We start from the raw sequence: 16,550 nt of genomic DNA on the forward strand, positions 1-16,550 counted from the left end.
TACTACTTGGAGCTACTTTTAAGAGCGTCAAAAATAAACTATATTTTATTTATATATATATATATATATATAAAGTTTCCTCTTCTTGGGGGGGGCGATTGCCCCCCCCCTCCCGGTTTAACGTGGGATCGACATTGGATTGGATTAGATGTCATTAAGAATTAGATTTCTGGGCTTTCAACATCTACGACCATGTTAGCCCGTCACATATGAAGGATGACGTCCCACCGCGATCACACTATCCGAAGAAAGGGAAGGAACATAGGATTGAGAAAGGGAGAAAACGGCCTGGAAGCTGTATGTTAGGAACCATCCCGGCATTTGTCTGGTATGAATGAGGAAACCTTCGCTCAGGATGGTTGCCCTGTGAAAGCTTTTACATTTTTTTCGACCGTGTGTACCCACCGGGAATCTGACCCGGGACCGCTCATACCAAAATCGAGAGCGTAATTGACTACTCTATGCGGGGCCATAGAATTAGATTTGAGTTTAACATCTCGTTCAGCAGTGAAGATATGAGACGTGGATGTACAGCTTTACATAGGATTAAAACCACATGAACTCCCTCCGGGAATCGAACCCAGGTCTCCCATTAAAAAAAAGGCGCGTACGCTATGCACATAACTACAAAGGAGTTCACTCATTGAATTTTATTAGACTCGTAGCTGAGCCCCTTGTGACTCTTTTAAGCCCTCCTTTCAGTTGTTTGTTTAGATAAATATATATTCGGAAAAATAAACCGTCAAGACTGTGAGGTGCACTTAATTAGCCTACTCCCCCACAAAAAAATTTCGGTCCCTCTCCCTAAGTGAGGAAGAGGGCCTGATAGTTTTCTGTTATTTCTTGAAAGGTTTGGACCTGGGACCAGTGGTCGAAGTGAGACGGTATGCGGTGGTATGCCATACCGCCTCTGGTTTTTCGGTGATGATGGTGATACCGTCTCTGGTTTTTTAATTATTAAAACATACTGCCAGTAGAAAGTAGATGCTAAATACCTTCAATAAATCTATTTTATACATTTTTATACACAGTAATTGACGAATAGCTTGCATCTAAGAGGTTTTATTTCTTATGATTTTTCTTACCTTTTTCTTACTTTTTGTTTTTAAAATGAGGTGTCTGCACAGAAGTTCACCTAGTTTATATTTTGATGTGCCATATTGAATTGTTGCTTTGATGTGTATAAGTGTGTCTTCTTGCCTTAATGCATATAAATGGATGGGTTTAGGGGTTGTCTGCTGCGTTTCTCGATCTTCAGCTTCTTCTTTTAACACCCAATATTCTCTTCTATTTTTCAAATCATCTACCAGTTGTGTTCTTCTTCTTCCTATTCCTCGCTTTCCTTCCATCTTTCCTTCTATTACGATATTCTTCGCAAGATGTGTCCAATCCAACTGACTTTCCTAGAAAGGATCCATCCTCTTCTCTTCTATCCGTTTCAAAACATCTTCATATGTTACTCTCTGTGCATTTTATCTTCTCCATCTTCCTTCAACATCAACACCATATTCCGAAGTTCTCTAAATATTTATTCCTTAACTTCAGTAACGTCCAAGTCTTTGAACCATACAGTCCAACACTCCATATATAACATTTAGACCAACTTCTTCCATAGTCCAATATTAAGCCTTGTACTTAAGAGTGATCTCTTCTTGTTGAATGCCTCTTTGGCTATGGCAATTCTTGACCTGATCTCTTTGATGCAGTAAGCGTCTCTTGTCTACTTCTGAGATACTTAAAGTTACCGACCTTTTCAAGTTCTCTTTGTTCTGCTCTGACCCGCAAGGGTGCGTTTCCAAGGGATATTCTCATGATTTTCGATTTTTCAGTATTGATATCCACTCCATATTGTTTCTCAGCGTGAACTATTTTGTCCATCATCTCCTGTAGTCCTTCGGTTCTAGCTATAATAACCGTGTCATCTGCATACCTGATCTTGTTAATGATCTGCCCTCCAATCTTGAAATCTCTACTCCCCATTAATCCTTGCTTTATTAAATATTCACTGTAAATGTTGAATAATTGGGACATTGTATAAAACCTAAAAATGTCCTCTCTTTTTAATGTACGTCATCATAGGGTAACCCTATGCAGAGAAATTTGGAGGGAGTTTTTTTTTTTTTTTTTTTTTTTTTTTTTTTTTTTTTTTTTTTTTAGTATATCGAAAAGGGTGTTGTTATATTGCTTGACCAGCATTGCAATATAACATAACATGTCCGGGGAGCCCACTTGCCCCCTCTGGTTCTGTTACGAGTGGCCTATAATTATTGGTAAGTTTACGTTTAAAATCCCTTCTGTTGTATTAAAAAAATGAAATCTTCAAGTTTTACGTCCCACGATTATGCCGGCTAGGGTAAAGAAGACGGTGATAGTGAGAAATTAATGAAATGGCGGAATGAAGTAAGTGGGAGGGAAACGGGAGAACTTCGAGAAAACCCACGCGCACGATGTTTGTCCACCACAAAGTTCACTTGGCGCAAGCTGGGATCGAAGGAAAGACCTCATGCACCAGAGTTGAAGACTCTACCACTGAGCCACCGCGGCCCTTTTTTTGTTGTATTATCATAAATTTGAAGCAAGAAAGCAAGAACACGCAGTACAGAGTTGGCTACTGTAGTTCAAGAGAAAATGTCGAACTCCCTAAGACACAAGTTTTGTATCATATTAAAATAAATTCTGCAATACAACATATTAGTAAGATTTTTTACAGAAATAAAAGAAATAGTGAGTTACCAAGCTTCGAATTCACGCATAAACTCTTCCTTTACATCGGTACCATAATGAGTTTCAAGTATGGTGTGATTTGAGATAATTTTAGTCCAAAGGGGGACAGTGTCCCCATACCTCTTTCGATTACAGGTCTCTTTATTTACATCTATTTTATCGCAACTGCAAATTATAAAAATTGACATGATAAATATTTTTGTCATATACACTCTTTTGCTACTTTATTTTCCTAATAACCTCTATTAGCATGCAACCTCTGCTGCGAAGTAAAATTCCGCTGGTGTTTACACGTCATGATTACGAAGACAGACAAAAAAAGACATAAACATGCTCTACGAAAGGAATGCAAAGTGCACTGTGCAGCCAAGCCTTGTTTACACGATCTTCTTATCGACACTTCTGACATCCTGTGACCAAATATTGTACTACATACCACCGAGAAAAGGCGGCCTGCCATCTATTGAGTAACTGAATAAATACTCACTATAATACTCAAGATTGGAAAGTGTTCACATAATTATGAAGCAATCGGTTCGAATTTCTCAACCGCAAAAATGAACATAAAATAAAAGTAGATTAAAAAATGAGAAATACGAAAAGAAAGAAAGGAATAAGGAAAAATGATACTTAAAATATCACAGTGACGTAGACAAATTATTTTCTGTAAAGAAAGGGCGCAAATGTTAGCCCGTGACGTTTGAGGGATGACGTCCCTCGGTGAGCAAACTATTCAGGGAAAGGAAAGGATAAAAGGATGGGGAAGGAAGGAAACGGCCTGAGACCTATAGGTTAGGTATCACTCCGGCATTTACCTGGTGTGAATCGTTCAGGATGGCTGGCCTGAAGGAGCTTTATATATTTTTTCGATCTAGTGCCCGTACCTTGAATTGAACCCCGGACCGATCACACCAAAAACGGGAGCGTTTGCCACTATTTACCACAATTTACATAATACAATAAACATATTCTCGCTCTGGAGATATTTGCATGTATTCGTTAGTGGTAAACGCTTCAGAAATGTGTAAGATTTAGAGTTGAAAGGGAGTACTGATGCTGACTAAGTAAAATTGAAACTGCAACTAAAGAGGTTGATTCCAGTGTTAATTTTTGTTTCAGAATGGTGCAAGATACATAACTCACGTTGCTCACCTTTCCTACAAACTGTTTGCGTTAGACAGTCATGTAGCCAGCCTGTTTTCTAAGGGGGGAGGCAGAAATGAATACTGAGGGGACAATGACAAAGACATCAAAGAATACCATAAAATAGTATATTTATTTATTACTTACAGAATCTGTAACAGCTATAGTTTCTTTTATACATAATATCCTGTATTGACAATATTACAGTACACAAATTCAAGATTAAGAACATTGATCATTAACATACAAAATTAAATAAAAGCCTCGATGAATAAAAGCTATACAATTGAGGTGCTTAGGGCAATATAATGCTATGCCACATGTAAAAAAAAGAAAAAAAGAAAAGAAAGAAAGAAAGAAAGAAAGAGAAAAAGAAAAACGTGATTTCACTAATTTTAGGATTCTTGGATATCTTATGAAACGTTGCTGTTGACAAGTATTGTAAAAATCGAGATTAGATGGCAGTAAATAACATAAACTTGTGTTTTTCTTATTTCTATTACTTAAAATAGCATTTTCCCCGAAACGACTCAAATGTGACATAGCATTAGCACATGTTGGGCAGTGAAGAAAGTCAGTTTGAAAATTTTCTTCAGCATTATGTTTTAGTGGGAGCAAAAATAATTTAGAGGGAAGTGCCCCCTCTAGCTCCTCCCTGGCTACGAGCCTGGCGTTAGAATACCATAAAACAGATCAGGAATAACAATTAATATCTATCACTGTTTTACACAGAGTGCTAACTGCTTCATTTGTATTTCAGCGAGGCTTTATATAGCATCTATAGTTTAAATTTGGATCTCAGCCACTGTATTTTGTTCGATGCTCTCCCATCGGGAATCAAATTCGGAACTCACGTTCTAAAGGCGCACGCGTTAACCACTAGACCAGCGATGGAGGTTGAAATGGTGAATATGTGATATAATCAATCTTATGAAATACTAACACTGACCTACCTATGAGATGTGGACCTAAATTTAAAAAAAAAAAAAATCCACGCAGTATAGATGAGACCAAGCATTTCAGAAACACCTAACTCATTCCTGGATCACGTGGACGTTTAGGCGCCTCAAGACGAATGTCGCATGAGTATGTTTCAGTTTTTAAATTAAGACATCCGACGAATATCCTTCGAAGTCTAGATTGTGCTATATTTGAATTGAACCATAGGTGTCCAAATTCGCGAGCCCGACGCTCGAGAGCTCGGCACTCGCGCTCAACCGGGCTCGGGCTCAATAATTGAGCGCGAGCCCGAGTGAACCCGAGCCGCAATGAAATAATTGAGCGTGAGCCCGAGTGAGCGCGAGCCCAGTTAACAGAAGTGATCGCGAGCCCAGTTCAGAGAAGTGATCGCGAGCCCGAGTGAGCGCGAGCCCAGTTGGGAGAAGTGATCGCGAGCTCAAGTGAGCGCGAGACCGGGTGAGTGCAAGGCCAGTGGACAGAAGTGAGTGCGAAAGCGAGCCCAGTTGGGAGAAGTGATCGCGAGCGCTAGTGATCGCGAGTCCAGTTGAGACAAGTGAGCGCGAGCCCGAGTGAGTGCAAGCCCAGTGGACAGAAGTGAGTGCGAGCGCGAGCCCAGTTGGGAGAAGTGATCGCGAGTCCAGTTGAGACATGTGAGCGCGAGCCCGAGTGAGTGCGAGCCCAGTCGAGAGAGATGAGCTGAGCCCGAGTGAGTGCGAGCCCAGATAAGATTACTGAGTGCCAGCGCGAGTGAGCGCGAGCCCAGTTGAGAGAAGTGATCGCGAGCCCGAGTGAGTGCGAGCTCAGTCCAGACAGATGAGCGCGAGCCCGAGTGAGTGCGAGCCCAGCTGAGACAGGTGAGCGCGAGCCCGAGCGAGCCCAGTGGAAAATGGCCATCTATGAATTGAACTGAATGTACAGAAAGTCACTTGTGTACAGAAAATACCGGTACCGTACTTTTAGAACTTTGATTATTGATATTTCGGCCATGCTTAACAGTATTCTTCTTTCTCCGATTGGAGGGTGCGTTGTGCTGATAACCATTATTTTTTATTTATTTATGTATTTATTTAGTTCTCCCGTGGTAGTTCTCTGACATAAGGGACAACATAACAGGGCACTCCATGGGCGGAAGGCGCAAAGAGGGGTATTCCTACATATATCCGCTAGGACAACGTTCCGTAATCTTTTTCTACTTGCGGCACAGTATAGGTTATCCATGACTCAACAAGCCACACCAAAACGCTATTGCCTTAAAAACGTATTTAACAACACTATTGACATAAATGTGTATTGTAATTATTCTATTATAATATTGTTATTAAACAGAAATTGAATCTTATGTTTATTAATAATTTACGAACATCATTTAAAACTTATGATCGACGAAAAGTGCAATGTATTTAAGCTTCATATATGAACTTATTCTACTCAAAAGAATACACTTTTCTATTATCATTAAAGTAAACAACTGAACTAATACAGGGTGAGTCAAAAGTCCTTGGACATCTGCATAAGTTTGAAAATCGACGGGAAAAGTAAAAAGTGATTATGGGAACAGAGTTTTGATGAGGGGCCGGATCTTTTGGAGTGTATGTCATTCATGGCCGCCATCTTGAAATCCGCCATTTTGGATTCAAGTCAATTTTTTAAATGGGAAGGGGGGTGTATGAAACATCAAATAACTAGCTTGAACTCGGGAATTTAGTGGTGTAATTTTTTTTCTATGATTGGCATACCTATCCGGCATAACTGTGGGACGTAAGACTGATTAATTGCACCATACGTAGGGGAATTGTTGCAAGTTCTTCCTGAATGCGATATTTCAGTGGCATACAGACACAAGAACTGGAAAAAAAATTGTGATAATTTTCTGTTTGGTGCAACACTGTTTTCTGTCTGGTGATTTAAATTCATATTTAAATTAATACTTTCATGTCTAGTTTGTATTCCAACTTGTTACATCCAAATAAATTTAATCATTTCGTCTTAACAACGATTTTCAAACTGGTCTGATTCTTGCCGCACCATGTGTCTCCTAGGACATTAAATAGACAAAGACTGAAAATACTTACATAGAAGAAGTAAAGAAATAAAAACAAATACTCTTTTGTTTGCTTGTTTGTTTGTTGACTTGAGCCTTCCTTTCAGCACCGAGAGTTTTTGAAACGGGAATTTACAGTTTAAGGTGGAATACAAACTACGCAAATTTCAATGCACTCTCACTGGGACGATGTGCACCAAAGCTACCTCCATGATATTCTATTTAATATTTTACATAATTTAACACCACACAATCATACTTCAAATCTTACTACAAAATTAGCGGAAATGTATAAGTCCAACAAAAGAACATATATATTTGGACTTTATGGAGAACTGCTTATTCTTAAACAAGACAGAATTAACACATTATCAGAAAGTTCTAGACTCATTACTCTCAATTCTACAAGATCTAAATTAATAGCAAATATAATAGTCATCCGATAATGCACAAATATTTCCAAAGCAGTCACAATTAAATATGTCTATCAAGCAACCCTTACACCTGGATATAACACAAAATACCAAACCATTAGGATATATGATAAATATCGATTAAATTAGACCACAAATCATATGCACTACTATTTGATCTAACAAGTGCATTTGATATTGTTTGCATAAGCACCATAGTTTAATGTAGGGGGTATATAAACTGACAGCAACGAATTTGCCAAGCACCAATCATAGAATAGATTTTACATTTCCCCTCAAAAACAGAGAACTAGAGTCAAAATTAATGATCAACTTTCACTTCTTCTTCTTCTTCCTCCTCTTCTTTATCTTTCTCTTGTATGCTTTAGCATGTTCGGTCCTCAATCCATCGTCTGTATTTTACTCTGTCTGCAGCTAATGTCTTCATTTCTTTTAGATTCTTCCCCTTCTTATTTGCTACCTGCTCGATATTGTTTATCCACATTTTTCTTTGTCGTTCCCTTGTTCTTCGGCCTTCTGTTCTGGCTTTTAAGATTCTTCTGGGTATTCTGCTTGCTTCCATTCTAATTACATGTCCTATCCACTTCAGTTGTTTCTTTTCCATCTCGCTATTCAGGGGTGTTTGTTCGAACTTTTCCCTAAGTTTTGTATTTCTAATTTTATCCCTCTTTGTCTTTCCCGTAATCTGTCTTAAATGTTTCATTTCTGCTACCTGTATTTTTGATTTGTGTCCGTCTGTCATAGTCCAGCTTTCTGCTCCGTATTCTATAATTGGTTTATGTATTGTCTTATAAATCTACAGCTTTGTTTTTCTTCCCACTTCTCTTTTATTGATGACAATTGGGTATAACTGGTAATATACATTTGTTGCTTTATTTATTCTATTCAGTATCTCTTGATCTACTTCCCTTTGTGTATGATTGTTCTTAGGTATTCGTACCTTTCCAGCTATTCCAGTTCTTTGACCTTACATGTGATCATAACCTCTGTTTCTTCCTAACTATTGTTTATCCTTACCAGTTTACTTTTCTTATGGTTTATCTTCATTCCACGTCTCTGTAGATTTTCATTTCATATATTTATTCCTTCTTGTAGTTTTCGAGGAGATTCATCTATCAAGACTATATCGTCGGCAAATACGAGGGACTGTATGTAGACTTGCTGTAAATTCAAATTTCCAATTTTCATTCTTGGTTGTTTATTTTTACATTTCCTCAGTATTTCATTCATAAATATTATGAAAAGTAGTAGACTCAAGGATTCTCCTTATTTGATACCTTTTTCCATATTAAATTCTTCAGATTCTTTCCCATTTATTCGGACACTTCCCCTTACTCTGTGCTATCGTCTTTTAATTACTCTTAGTAATTTTGATGTTACTTCCTGTCATTCCAGTGTTTTCCATATATGTTTCCTAGGTATTGTGTCAAATGCCGTGTTTAGGTCTAAAAATGCCCTTTCCTTGATCTACTGCCTTTTCGATGATGGTTCTGCTCGTAAATATGTGGTTTTATGTCTGTCTTCCTGGTCTGAATGCTGCTTACTCTTTTTCTAATTTGTTTTGTATTTGCTCTCTTACGAGGGAACCTATCCAAGTGCAACTTCGAGTCGAGACTATGGTCATTGGATACCATGTCCCAAAAGAACATAACACGAAAAGTGATACATCCTCGATTGCAACTGTTGCAGAGATATAAGCGTGAAAAGTTCGAAATTGAGCTCCATACTATACATTACAAAGTCAGCTTCCGGGTCAGATTTTTCGGAAACGGTCAGGTAAGGAAACTCAGCGAATACATATCAAAGTAGTGTTGGGAGCCCACCACCTTTTGAATGAAAAAAATGTTGCCCCCGGGGCACTCGCAGGGTCCCAGGCGGGGTCCAACTCAAAATTGGCAAGGGGCCGCGGTGGCTCAGTGGTAGAGCGTTCACCTCTGGTGCTTGGGGTCCCGGGTTCGATCCCAGCTCCCGCCAAGTGAACTTTGTGGTGGACAAACACCGTGTGCGTGGGTTTTCTCGGGGTTCTCCCGTTTCCTCCCACTTTCTTCATTCCACCATTTCATTCATCACTCATCATCACCGTCTCCTTTAGCCTAGCCGGCATAACCGTGGGACGTAAAACTCAAAGATTTAATTTCATTTTTTTTCAAAATTGGCAAATGGAACCGGGGGTCAAGTAGCATATTGTATAAAAGCTATTGTTAAATAAAAGAAGATAGAACAAATCTCAACTCTCTATGATGACCCTGTGCAAACGGGCAACTGGTCAAAATGTCAATACAACCTACATCAGAAAATATATGGCCACTCTTCTAAATCCGTTTTGTGACAATAACAAAACAGAAAAACACGTTTAAAAGTGTAAGGTATTGAAGTTAAACAAATTGTTGCAGAGTCTCTCACAGTAGCCATATATTTTCTGATGTATGTTGTATTGACATTTTGACCAGTTGCCCGTTTGCACAGGGTCATCATAGAGAGTTGAGATTTGTTCTATCTTCTTTTATTTAACACTAGCTTTCATACAATATGCTACTTGACCCCCGGTTCCATTTGCCAATTTTGAGTTGGGCCCCGCCTGGGACCCTGTGAGTGCCCCGGGGGCAACATTTTTTTCATTCAAAAGGTGGTGGGCTCCCAACACTACTTTGATATGTATTCGCTGAGTTTCCTTACCTGACCGTTTCCGAAAAATCTGACCCGCAAGCTGACTTTGTAATGTATAGTATGGAGCTCAATTTCGAACTTTTCACGCTTATATCTCTGCAACGGTTGCGATCAAGGATGTATCACTTTTCGTGTTATGTTCTTTTGGGACAAGGTATCCAATGACCATAGTCTCGACTCGAAGTCAGAGTTGCACTTGGATAGGTTCCCTCGTTAGTCTGGTTTCCAGTATTCCCGAGTATATCTTTTGTATTACTGAAGATAGGCAAATTCCTCTATAGTTATAGCAATTGCTTGAGTTTCTTTTATATATATATATATATATATATATATATATATATATATATATATATATATATATATATATATATATATATATATATATATATATATATATATATATAAGTAGTCTGATGTTCTCTACCCATTCGTCCGTTATTATTTCCTGTTTTCAGTCTTCCTGGGATATTTCCATTAGCTATTTCTTGGTTGTTTCCCCGCCACATTTGATATATTCTAGGCTGAAATCGTCTCTTCCTTCAGCCTACTCTGTTGTAATTTTCCGCGTGGCTTTCTCGACTTCTGCCCTGGTCATTTACTCTTCTTCATAGTTTTGACTAATGTCTTCTTTTTCTCTTCCATCTTCCTCGTTATTTTTTTCTTGATAACATTTCTGCCAAGCCTTCAGTATCTCTGGTATGTCTGTCTCTATTTCAATGTTTTCATTTCTGATACATTTTATATTCTTCGAATTTTCCCTCTCAAAGATTTAATGAATATCCAGAACTTCATGCTGTTGGTTCTAAAATGTTCTTCTGTTTCTTTTCCGAATTCTTTCCAAGCTTTTGTTTTTGTCTCCTATACCACTCTCTTCCTTTCTTTCTTTCTTTTTCCAATATATATTGCTTTTTCCTTTGCTGTGTGAAGTTTCAAATACTTTTTCCAGGTATCTTTCTTTTCTTTTATTACCTCATCCACCTTCTCGTTCCACCACTTTGTTCTTTAGCTTTTATCTCCTATTTTCCTTTTCCCACACGTTTCTTGTGCTTTTTGTAATATGCTCTTTGAAGTATTTCCATTTCTCATTAGGTCTTCCTTCGCAATCTGTATATTTCCATAGCGATCTAATCTTTCCTTTAACATTTCTTGATATGCTTTCCTCTTATCTTCGTCCTTTATAGTTTCTGTTTTTTTTTCTCTCTCTCTCTCGTATGTTCTGGGTTTGGCTGCTTTCTTCATACAGAATTGTATATCTAAAATCAAGAGCCTATGGTCGATACTCATTTCTGCTCATCTTATGACCTTGACGTCTAGTACTGCATACTTCATTCGCTTTGTATATACCACGTAGTCTATGTTGCTTTTTGCATTTCTTCCCTCCGCTTCAAATGTGATCTTACGTTCCATCTTATGATTGAAGTATATATTTCCTATCATAAACTGATTGTCAATGCGGGATTCTAGCATTCTATTCCAGTTTTCTTTTCTTATTACCTCTTCGCCGTATACTCCTATGCTGCCGTGTCAACTTCTGGGGTCGTTTCCTGTACGTGCATTCTACTCACCCATTACAAGTATATGTCTATTTCTTTCTTGTGTTTTTTTCGAACGTTCTTGTTAGCTCGGCATAGAATTAAATCCGATTAAAACTACTCACGGATCAAAACAAAATATTTTAATGTAAATATTAATAACGTGTAACAGTTTCGCCAACTATCTACTTGGCTTAATATTTACAAAATAAACATATTGTTTTGCTCAGCGAGTAGTTAAAATCGGATTTAAGTCTACTAAAGCATAGCTTGTACAATGGAAAATATTACAGTCGTCATAGAATGTTTATTTTCGATTATGTCTTCGTCTTCCATTGGGAAGTATACCTGTACAGCTGTTATTCGTTCTTCCATTTCTATGTCAGCTATCAATATTCTTAAATTAACCATCTCCTGTCCCGTACATTTGCTATCTGCTTCTGGATTCATAATGATTCCAAGTCTTTTGACACGGCTTCCTTTCGGTACTCCCAAGTATTTTAATGTATATCCCTGATCTAATATAATGTGTCCTACCCCTTTCTTTTTAACTTCACTTATTCCCAGTATTTGGATTTTGTACTTCTTCATTTCGTTTATCAGCTCTACTTCCTTTTCAGTTATGCTCTTTATGTTCCACGTTCCAAATCTAAAGCTTGTCTGTTGCCATGATCTTTTCTGGCGTATTCCATCCGATCCGATGTTCCGAGGCTTCGTTGTCTACTCTGAATCAATTACTAGTGGCAGGTGGGTTCTTAGCCCAGCGATGTCAACCACAGTAGGAGGGTCCATCCCTTTCCCGTTCGCCTTGGCTCCTTGACTTCCACCGGGATTGGGTACATGATCTCCAACTTGGCCGCCAAGTTACTCCCAGGCACCACGAAGAGGTGGGAATAGGAATTGTGTAGGAGAAACTAGTCTTCCGTAACTGGTACCCAGAAGGCGTATTTCACCCGGGATAAACGTTTCCACCCAATTCAAATATCAAGTAGTGTGCCTCAAGAATTCACAATAACACCACTGTTACATACGTGGGTTGCTGAAAAATTTGTAGTTCAACTCAGAAGTGCAGATAAAATTACGTAATTCTACAGTTTTAAAGAACATAGTATCTCTGTATGTACAAATACAAATTTTAATATTAATAACAAAATTCTAATAGCTTTTCCAGGCCTATGAAATGATCATGTGTATCCAACCAGCGAATTTCACGAACTTCAAGATCGCAGCTTTTGCCACATTTTTGTTCCAACAAGGAAAGTCACCTAAACAAATTTATGATGAAATCATTGAAACACTAGGGGGCTTTTCTCCGTCATATACTGTGGTGAAGAAATAAATGACGCAGTTCAAACGTGGCAGCTTCTCAACAAATGAAGGTCCACGTCCAAGAAGGCCAAAAATAGTAACTGTCTTCGAAATCGCGGATTAAATTCATGACATTGTTCTTGAAAGTACCACATCTCAGCAAAATGTGTTGCAAAGATTGTGGGCATTTCTCCGGAGTGCACCAGTAGCATAATTCATAATGACTTGGGTATACGCAAGTTCTCGACAAAATGAGTCCCCAAAAATTTGTCAGTAAATCAAAAGCGTGAAAGAGTGAGGGCATCAAGGGAATTTATCTGCCATTTTGACCGCAATAGCAACAATTTATGTCGCGAGCAGCAACGATGGACGAAACATGGTTGTATCACTACGATCCTCAAACGAAACAATAGTCACTCAGGCTCCTCACACCTCAAGAAATTCAAAAGATAGAAGTCCCCTGGGAAAGTGTTTGCAACATTCTTCTGGAATAAGGATGGAGTCGTACCTGTTCAAGGCTCAGAAGTTTAAAAAGAGGTTGTCTGTCTCAAACAACATCGAAAGCAGACATTCATCCGAGAAAGATTATGCTCTCAGTGCTGTGGAATTTTACAGGAATCATGTTTTTGAACTTCTACTTAGGAACAAAACAATCTATTCCGAAGAGTACTGTCGGTAATTGAACAGTTCGAATGAAGCCACCATAAAGAAACGGACAGAATTCGTTAATCGTAAAAAGGTCGTGTTCCATGACGACAACTCGAAATTACACACAAGTTTGGTTGCCCCTCAAAAACTTTTGGAGGTTGGATGATATGTACTGCCACACGCATCATATTCGCCCGACCTTGCACTGACAGACTTCCACTTGTTTTGCTCTCTTCGACAGTCCTTGTGTGCAAGAGCAGACATGTGGTTTCCAAGGGGGGAAGGGCAAGTATAAGCGACGTTTCAAAAATAGTTTCAAATTTTGCTGTAACTAATGTAAAAATTCTATTGGATTTTCGATATTCTGAAGTACAATTTCCTCTAGGGGGACGAGCGCTCCACCTTGCCCCCCTGATAGGTGCCCTTGCTTGTGTGGTATAACATTCAATTCCGATGAGGCTGTAAATCAGCACCTTCAGTTTTTCGCGGATAAAAACAGGTCCTACTATGAACGAGGAATTCTGCAGCTTGCTGAAAGATGGCACAGCATTATTGAACAAAATAGGCAATATGTCATTGAATTAAATGTATTTCTGTGTTATGAAATACATGTCAAACATAGACCAAATTCCTCATGTGCTTTCCGACAACCTCATAACACTACTAAGAATATGATTTAGTACTTTTTCTAAGCATAGTGACTATCTTCCTGGAAACGGAAATAGTATCCAGAATGAAACGCTCAAAAACATACCGAATTGCTTCGAGAAAAGATATAAACGGTAACGTCTTTCGAGCTCAACTTGAGAAGAAACGATGCCGCGACCCCATTGTGGTGTATCTTGGTAATTCAGTGCAATATTTTGCATTTTTAACAAAAGAGACACTGACCAAAGCTTAATACTTTACTTTATTTTAAATTATAATTTGTTACTGTTTCGGATATCTAGCATATCCTTCTTCAGACACGATCGAAATTAATGAAAATACAGACATATATATAAATGTTGTTATAACAGAGTTTAAATTCTTTAACCGTCGTATACATATTCATTGTTATAAAAATTTTTAAATTCTTTTAACAGTCATATATAGAGTCATTGTTGTACTTTTTTATTTTTATCTATTTATTTTGCAATGTATGTGGAATATTCTCATTTATAAATTAACTATTATCTATGTAATGAATGCAGGTATAGAACTATATCTATTGATATAATGGGCATAAATTATCATAGACCGTAAGATTTAACTACTTCAGTGTTCCTTAACAGAGTAGTTATGAGATTTTCTTACACTAAGATTTAGAGACTTGTACTGTTCTTAGAATTAAAGTATTAGAGTTTGTATAGGCGGAATTGACTTCTCTGTACATGGCGATAACTTTTTTAAGAGTGAACGAGGCGCGATACTGAGCAATTTGTTTACACATGAAATATTTCTGATCAGATGATTTGTTTTTTACTAAAACATAGTATAAATTATCGTCAATAATAATAATAATAATAATAATAATAATAATAATAATAATAATAATAATAATAATAATAATAATAATATGGTGTCTGGTTCGGTGTTGATGATTTATAATCAAGGTTAATTATTGGCCGCTAATATTATTATAATTTGGTCAATTTGGGTTTGATGATAGCGAACCAGACAACCAACTAAATAACTACACTTAACGTATGTTATTAAATAGTTTATTTTTAATTTTCATAACAATTAAAGTAATAATGACTTAGAGCCTTGCATGGGCAGTGTAGCTACTAGCTACTTTTTATTTTTTTTTTTATAAAATTTTAAATTTATAGTTTGAACGCAAGTTAATTTAATTGGTTTTAGTTGAAGCTAATGATTGTTTGGTTTTGTTAATAACTGTTTAACTTAGACATCTTAAGAAAAATCACTAACCTGGTTCTGTTGATGTATTCCAGTCCTGGTATAGAAGTGTTGAAATGACAATTACTAGAGATATAAAAACTTAGATGCCGAATTGCGGGATTTTTTGGAAACGAGAATTTAATTGAGACTGCTTTCCTTGTGTTTTACATGCAGGTTGAAAACTACTTTTTGTGTTTTTTGCAATACTTTAAATTTTTACCATTACAATTACTTTGCAGGTGACTTAATTCTCTTCCTTGTAGTAAGACTTCTTTCTACCGGATTTTAGATTTTTACAAATGTTTTTATACATTTTTTGATTGTGAAGTCTATGGAGTAATGTGCATATACAGATTTCTTTCCACGGAAGTTTGGCTTTAAACAATGCAAGAAATTCTTAAGTTAATTTCCGTATATTCTTATACTGTCTGACCTGCCAATTATTAATGTATTTACCACAATAATAATAATAATAATAATAATAATAATAATAATAATAATAATAATAATAATAATAATAATAATAATAATAATAATAATAAAGGAATAAGATAATTACAATACCAATTACGTAAACAATACCTACCAAAAAAGAAACAAATAATTGCCACAACGGGGTTCGAACCCGGGTCTCTGCAATAGGATCTTCCTGATTTACCACTATGCCACACATTCCTCATACAAAGTTAAGGAAATAAAGTAATAGTTACGGAAGATAAACATAGAACTTTCTATATCTACACGTGTTGATACAATTCAAAGAATGTGAAAATGATGTCTGCCGTCTTTTTTCTTTTGGAAATAGAAGTTAAGATGAGGAAGAATTGTAATGAAAGTCGGAATCATCGTTAAAAACGATGAGGTAGCCTCAATTTGAAGAACGTTTCGTGATATTTTCCTCGTTGAGTAAGGTTATATAACTTGTTTTTGGGTTAAAGAAGGAAATCTCGAGTAAGTCATTGTGACACCCACATAAGGAACGTCTCCTTATACGATCATTAGTATCTTGTGTATACTCTTACAAACAACTATTTTAACTAGCTAAAAGTTTGAGTGGAAGATGAAGTGACGCTGTAGGTAAGTGGTTAGCGCATTAAACTTCTATTCGGGAAATCCTGCCAGATTCAAACTTTTTCAAATGTTTCAATTTCATGCATACTCAGTGTGACGAGCAAGATATCTTCTCCAGAAAGGAAAATATGTTGGAAT

Source organism: Thermobia domestica, chromosome 5, assembly GCF_964235325.1.
Source record: "Thermobia domestica chromosome 5, izTheDome1.hap1.1, whole genome shotgun sequence".
Taxonomy (NCBI): domain Eukaryota; kingdom Metazoa; phylum Arthropoda; class Insecta; order Zygentoma; family Lepismatidae; genus Thermobia; species Thermobia domestica.